Here is a 6,880-nt window from a genome sequence, read left to right as displayed (position 1 = left end):
CAGCTTCAGCCCAATCACACCCAATTAAACAATTTCTTCCTAAATATTTTGGACAGTTCTTCCCAGCATGCAGCCTGTGGTGGGCTCTAGCCTTTAATCGAATAGTGAGATTGTTTCCTAACATATTCTCCAATACCCAAGCCCCAGCCATGGCACCTGACCTCCTTTGGTGTCCCTTCAACTTCTTCAGGAGGCTAAGAATGGCCACCTAATGCCCCTTGGCTTCCAAGGATACCTTTGTAATGCACCAGAGAGCTGTTTCCTTAAACTATGTTCTGTGTGCTATACACAGGCAGCCAGCTGGTGGTGGAGAGGGGTAAAGACGGTGATATATTCTCAATTACTAAAGCCATTGGTCCTTGGCAAATATGTCTTGAGGTAAATATGAGGACCCACCAGCTTGTGGGCCAGAATTATTATTCTGATTTGTTTTACTCTGTGGTGTGTGTGTGTGTGTGTGTGTGTGTGTGTGTGTGTGTGTGTGTGTGTGTGTGAATGTGTGCATACTAATACTCGGACTTGAACTCAGACTTGAGCTCTTGCTTAGCTTTTTTGCTCAAAGCTGTCACTTTACCACTCTACCATACCTCTTCTAGCCTTTGTCTGGTTAATCAAAAATAGGAGTCTCATAACATTGTCTGCCCAGCCAGGTGTTGGTGGCTCACAGCTGTAATCCTAGCTACTCAGGAAGCTGAGATCTGAGGATCATGGTTTGAAGCCGGCCCGGGCAGAAAAGTCCCCATGAGACTCTTATATCCAATAAACTACTCAAAAAAGCCGGAAGTGGTACTGTGACTCAAGTGGTAGACAGCTACCCTTGATCCCAAAAGAGGCTCAGAGACAGTGCCAGTCCTTGAGTCCAAGTACTAGGACAGGCCAAAAAAAAAAAAAAAATTGTCTGTCCAGGTTGGCTCAGATCTTGGCTCTTGAATAGCTAAGATTACAGTGGTAGCCACTAGCATTTAGCTAGGGGTGCTATGGGCCAGATACTTTTCTTTTTTTGGTATTAGATCTTGAACTCAAGCTTCGGTGCTGCCCGTTAGCTTTTTGGTTAAAGGCTAGAGCTCTACCAGTTGAGCCACATCTCCACTTCTGGCCTTGTGGTGATTACTTGGAGATAAAAGTCTCACAGGTAGCCGGGAGCTGGTGGCTTATGCCTGTAATCCTAGCTATGCAGGAGGCTGAGATCTGAGGATCTCGGTTCAAAGCCAGCCCGGGCAGGAAAGTTCGTGAGACTATTATCTCCAATAAACCGCTAGAAAACCAGAAGTGGTGCTGTGGCTTGAGTGGTAGAGTGCTCGCCTTGAGCTGAAGAGCACAAGGACAGCACCCAAGCCCAGAGTTCAAGCCCCACGACAAAAAAAAAAAAAGTCTCACAGGTTTCACTGTCTAGGCTGGCTTTGAATTTAATCCTCAGATCTCAGCCTCCTGCTAGAGTTACAGGCATAAGCCACAGTGCCCGGCAACACTATTGGCTTTTTGATGGTTAGTTAGAGATAAGAGTCTCACAGTCTTTCTTGGCTTCAAACCATGATCCTCAGATCTTAGCCTCCTGAGTAGCTGAGATTACAGAAGTAAGCTATCAGAGCTCTGCTATGGGCCAGATACTCTTTACAAAAGAGAGGCTAGGCCTGGCTGGACCCAAGCTCACAGGGCTACTTGGCTACTAAGGAATGATCTGTGTGCTTCAATGGATGTCTGTTCTTTCTCCTGCCTTCCTGCTCTCCTCAGTGCAGGCTGGAGCCTCTCCCCAATATCATTTAGGTCATCCCTTGCCTCAGCCTCTCTTGCTGTATTATCTCAAATACAGCATTCTTAAGTGAAGGAGAATGTGGAAAAACAGGCAGGGATAGCAGGCAGAAGCTTGAGGCCTGATCACTAGAAGGACTTACACGTAGCTATAAGATAGGATATTGGAGAAGAAATGGGAAGAAGGCATTTTTTTTTTCTGGGAGGAATATGGAGGAACACTCTGCCTTGCTTTGGGCCGCAGTCTCTGCGGCAGGGAAAGGAGGCCAGGAGTCCTCCAATGCTCCCTCACCTTGAGAGGTTTGAGGTTTCCTTTAGGGTCAAGATTATTTTCCAGGCTGAAAAATCAAGATCTTGGCCTTTCTCTCCTCTGTCTCTTGTAAGCAGCAGGGACACAATCCCCCACCTCTTCTGGGGGGGTAGGAGGAAGAGGACCATTTATAGAATTGTTCTGCTGTTCTTAGCCCTCCTTGAGACAAAGAATTCATTTCATTCTCTCAAGGTGGCTTCTCCTGCTGATGGTCATAAATTGCCTTCCTGCTCACTCCCTGACCTCTTGATCCTTTTGCTTTTGTGCTCAAGAAATTATTAATATTTCTCTTAACTCTAGGTGTAACCTTCGACTGCTTCTCTCCTTTTTTTCCGGGTGAAGTGGCATCCTTGGGGATGACTAGCTCTGCTCCCACTCCTGAATGCTCTCTGTCTGGGCAGAGCTCTGTGTGTAGGATAGAGACAGATCCCTACGACAAACATCCAAGAGGTCCTGGCATTGGGGAACACTAACGTCAGACATAATAACATCTAGCATTTATTGGGAGGCCTAGCTCTGCTCCAAGCACTGTGTGGATTGACTTAGTCCTCACAACTATTCCCATGTATTATACAGCTGTCGCTCCTTGGGTGGACTTTGGTGAGAGTGGCTGATGGTTTCATGTCATGTTAAGAGTGCATTTGGGGACAAAGGATCACACAGGAAGACAAAGAGAGCTGGGTAAGGCCAGTCTTGCTCCTTTTGTAACAAACCTCTGATAAGAACCAAGGGGAAAAGCGAGGTGCTGGTGGCTCGTGCTTGTAATCCTAGCTACTCAGGAAGCTGAGATTTGGAGATCACAATTTGAAGCCAGCAGAGGCATGGAAGTCCAAGAAACTCTCCCATCTTCAATTAACCACCAAAAAAGCCAGAAGTGGAGGTGTGACTCAAGTGGGTGGTAGAGTGCCAGTCTTGAGTAAAAAAGATAACGGTCAATGCCCAGGCCTTGAGTTCAAGCCCTAGTATTGGCATACACACACAGACACACACACACACAGACACAGACACACACACACACACACACACACACACACACACACACAGAATCAAGGGAGCCTAGTGTTGGTGGTTCATATCTATAATCTTAGCTACTCACGAGGCTGAGATCTAAGGATCATGGTTTGAAGCCAGCCTGGCAGCAAAGTTTGTCAGACTCTTATCTATACTAAACTACAAAAAAAGCCAGAAGTGGAGCTGTGGCTCAAGTGGTAGAGTGCTGGCCTTGAGCTCTGAAGGCCCTGATTTCAAGCCCCAGGGCCAGTGTGTACATACACACACACACACACACACACACACACACACACACACACACACACACACACGGGGATTCAAGAGCATTAAGCATGGCCTCACAAGGTCTAAATGCCTCCCACTAGGGTCTACCTTTTAAAGATCCCAGACACTGTCATCCAGGGAACCAAGCCTCTATCTCACCTGCCCTAGGCAGGGCATGCAAACCATAGCTACCCACAAAGTTGGTACAGGTGACATCTCTGTTTTCAGATGAAGAAACCAAGGATCAGAGAACTTAAATATATCAATTGCCCAAGGTGACACAGCAAGCACAGAACAGAAGGATTTATATCCCCATTATCCGGTTTCAGGCTCCATGTTTCTGTCTGTCTGTCTGTCTGTCTCTCTCTCTCTCTCTCTGTCTTTTCTTTTTGCCAGTCCTGGGGCTTGAACTTAGGGCCTGAGCACTGTCCCCAAGCTGCTTTTGCTTAAGGCTAGCACTCTACCACTTGAGCCACAGCACCACTTTTGGCTTTTTCTGTTTATATGGTACTGAGGAATGGAACCCAGGGCTTCATGCATGCTAGGCAAGCACTCTACCACTGAGCCACGTTCCTAGCCCCGACTCCATGTTTCTTACTTTCAACTACCCTGCTATCTTGCTGATAAGGAAAGGGTGACCCACCTTCTTCTGTACCCTCAGGGAGCTCTATACTAAGAGAACATGAAGAGTTCTGACTTTGAAGGAACCCCAAGTTTAAGCGGGGGGTGTCCTAGGAGGTATGTCTGGTCTGATGGCAAAAACCGTGACTTTGTCTTCAGCAACACTGTCTGATGCCAGGGCCTCCATGCCCAGGACTCCAGGAGACCCAGCTAGTCAACTGACACAGATTTTTTTGGGGTGAACATTAGTGCAGAAGAGGTGAGGGTGGAGAGACGTTGGCGGAGCTTCACGGAGGTTGTTTCAGTTGTAGGGAAGTGACATAGGATTAGTCATTGACAGATGAGTGAAGAGATGTGGGTGAGCACCCTGGTGGTGGGCACCTGCAGACAACACCTAGACAGCAGTCTACTCCCCCACCCTCCCTACGCGCTGGAACTCCCTGGGGCATGTTTATAACTACTCCATAACAATTCATCTTTTCAGGATAAATCCTATTTTTTTTAAAGCCTGTCTGAAGTCTCTAATATGCATCGCTGGTGTTGAGTACCTCTTGGTCAGGTGGGGGATGGGCCTGGGGGGGGGGCTCTAGAATCTGGGAGAAGGTGAGTTTGCTATGTACTGAGTTAGTGGGGGATTTGGGATTAAAAGAAGGAGAACAAGAGGGTTTTTTTTTTTCTTTGCTGCTGTTTTTGTTTTCTTTTTGTCTTCTTTGTTTATCTTTTTGGGAGGGTGAGGGAGGGGGACATAGAAATGGAGGGACAAAGCTGGGCTCTGGTGGCTCACGTCTGTAATCCTAGCTACTCAAGAGGCTGAGATCTGAGGATAGTGGTTCAAAGCCAGCCTAGGTAGGAAATTCTGTGAGATTCTTATCTCCAATTAGCCACCAGAAAACTGGAAGTGGTGCTGTAGCTAAAGTGGTAGAGTACTAGCCTTGAGCTGAAGTGCTGAGGGACAGTGCCCAGGCCCAGAGTTCAAGCCCCACAACCAACAAAAAAAAAAAAAAAAAGGAGGGACAAAGTGTGAACAAAGTGGTACTCACTATACACTATGCTGAAAATGAGCAATACAACTTGTAGATGAGTATAGTAGGAGAAAAATGGGGAGTGAGGGAAGGGTGACATTATCCAAAAAGAAATGTACTCTTTACCTGACTTATGTAACTGTAACCCCTTTGTATGCCACCTTTATAATAACAATTAAAAATATTTTTTAAAAAAAGAAGAAGGAGGAAAGGTAAGGTACCAGAGGAAAGACAGAAGATTGCTGCTTCCTTGGCTGTTAAGGAAATAGACATATTTGGTTCCTCTGTTGCAAAGGTGTGTTGATATGAGACAAGCCAAGGAATGCCAAAAGTGTTTGGTGTGTATGTGTGTGTGTGTGAGAGAGAGGGGAAGGGGAGAGAGAGAGAGAGAGAGAGAATCAGTACTAGAGCTTGAACTCAGGGGTTGAGATCTGTCCTTTAGCTTTTGAAGTCACGGCTGGAACCCTACCATTTGAGCCACATCTCTACTTCTACTTCTGGCTTTTTTTTTTTTTTTTTTTTTTTTTTGCGGTTGTGGGGCTTGAATTCTGGGCCTGGGTGCTGTCCCTGAGCTCTTCAGCTCAAGGCTAGCGCTCTACCACTTGAGCTACAGTGCCACTTCCGGTTTTCTGGTGGTTAATTGGAGATAAGAGTCTCACGATCTGGGGCTGAGAAGGTGGCTCAGTGGTTAAAGCACTTGCCTTGCATGCCTGAGGCCCTGGGTTTAGTTCCTCAGCACCACATAAGCAAAGAGAAAAAAGCTGGAAGTGGCGCTGTGGCTCAAGTGGTAGAGTGCTAGCCTTGAGCTGAAGAGCTGAGGGATAGTGCCCAGGCCCAGAGTTCAGGCCCCATGACCGGACCCAAAAAAAAAAAAAAAAGAGTCTCACAATCTTTCCTGACTGGGCTGGTTTTGAACCATGATCCTCAGATTTCAGCCTCCTGAGTAGCTAGGATTACAGGTGTGAGCCACAGGCGCCTTGCCACTTCTGTCTTTTTACTGGTTAATTAGAGACTTTCCTGCCTAGGCTGGCTTTGAACCATGATCTTTAGATTCTCAGCCCTTTCAGGAGCTGGGATTATGGACATGAGCCACCAGTGCCCAGCCTAAGCCAAAAAGCCCAGCCCTTCACACTGAGAAATAGGTGTTAAGCCTAAATACCAGAGCCTGGAAGATAGGCACGAATCACTAAGCTAAGAATGTGCTCTTTTCCTCAGTAACTGCATCACTGTCATTCTGTCTTTCCACTGCATGTACCTTCTTTCGGAATGACAAGGGAAGAAAGCTCATCTTACTGATACTTCCAGAACACTCCTACCTCAGGACTCTTTTTTTTTTTTTTTGGTCTGGTTGGTTGTGGGGCTGAACTCTGGGCCTGGGCACTGTCCCTGAGCTCTCCACCTCAGGGAGAGCGCTTTACCACTTGAGCTACAGCGCCACTTCCGGTTTTCTGAGATAAGAGTCTCATGGACTTTCCTGCCCAGGCTGGCTCTGAACTGTGATCCTCAGATCTCAGCCTCCTGAGTTGCTAGAATTATAGGAATGAGCCACTGGTGCCTGGCTACCTCAGGACTTTTACATTGGCTGCTACCACTGAACTGACACAAACTCTTAAAATGGATGAGAAGCTGAACATTTTCTTTCTTTTAGGTCTGTGGTCAAATATTACTTGAGTAGAGCAGCTTTCCTTGGCTATAAGAAAAGCAATACCAGGCTGGGAAGGTGGCTCAGTGGTAGAGAGCTTGCCTTGCATGCCTGAGGCCCTGGGTTCGATTCCTCAGCACCACATAAGCAAAAAGAAAAAACCCGGAAGTGGCACTGTGGCTCAAGTGGTAGAGTGCTAGCCTTGAGCTGAAGAGCTGAGGGACAGCGCCCAGGCCCAGAGTTCAGGCCCCACGACCGGAC

Source organism: Dipodomys spectabilis, unplaced genomic scaffold, assembly GCF_019054845.1.
Source record: "Dipodomys spectabilis isolate Male_0828 unplaced genomic scaffold, ASM1905484v1 ptg000069l, whole genome shotgun sequence".
Classification (NCBI taxonomy): Eukaryota; Metazoa; Chordata; class Mammalia; order Rodentia; family Heteromyidae; genus Dipodomys; species Dipodomys spectabilis.
Note: the sequence above shows the minus strand (reverse complement) of the source record.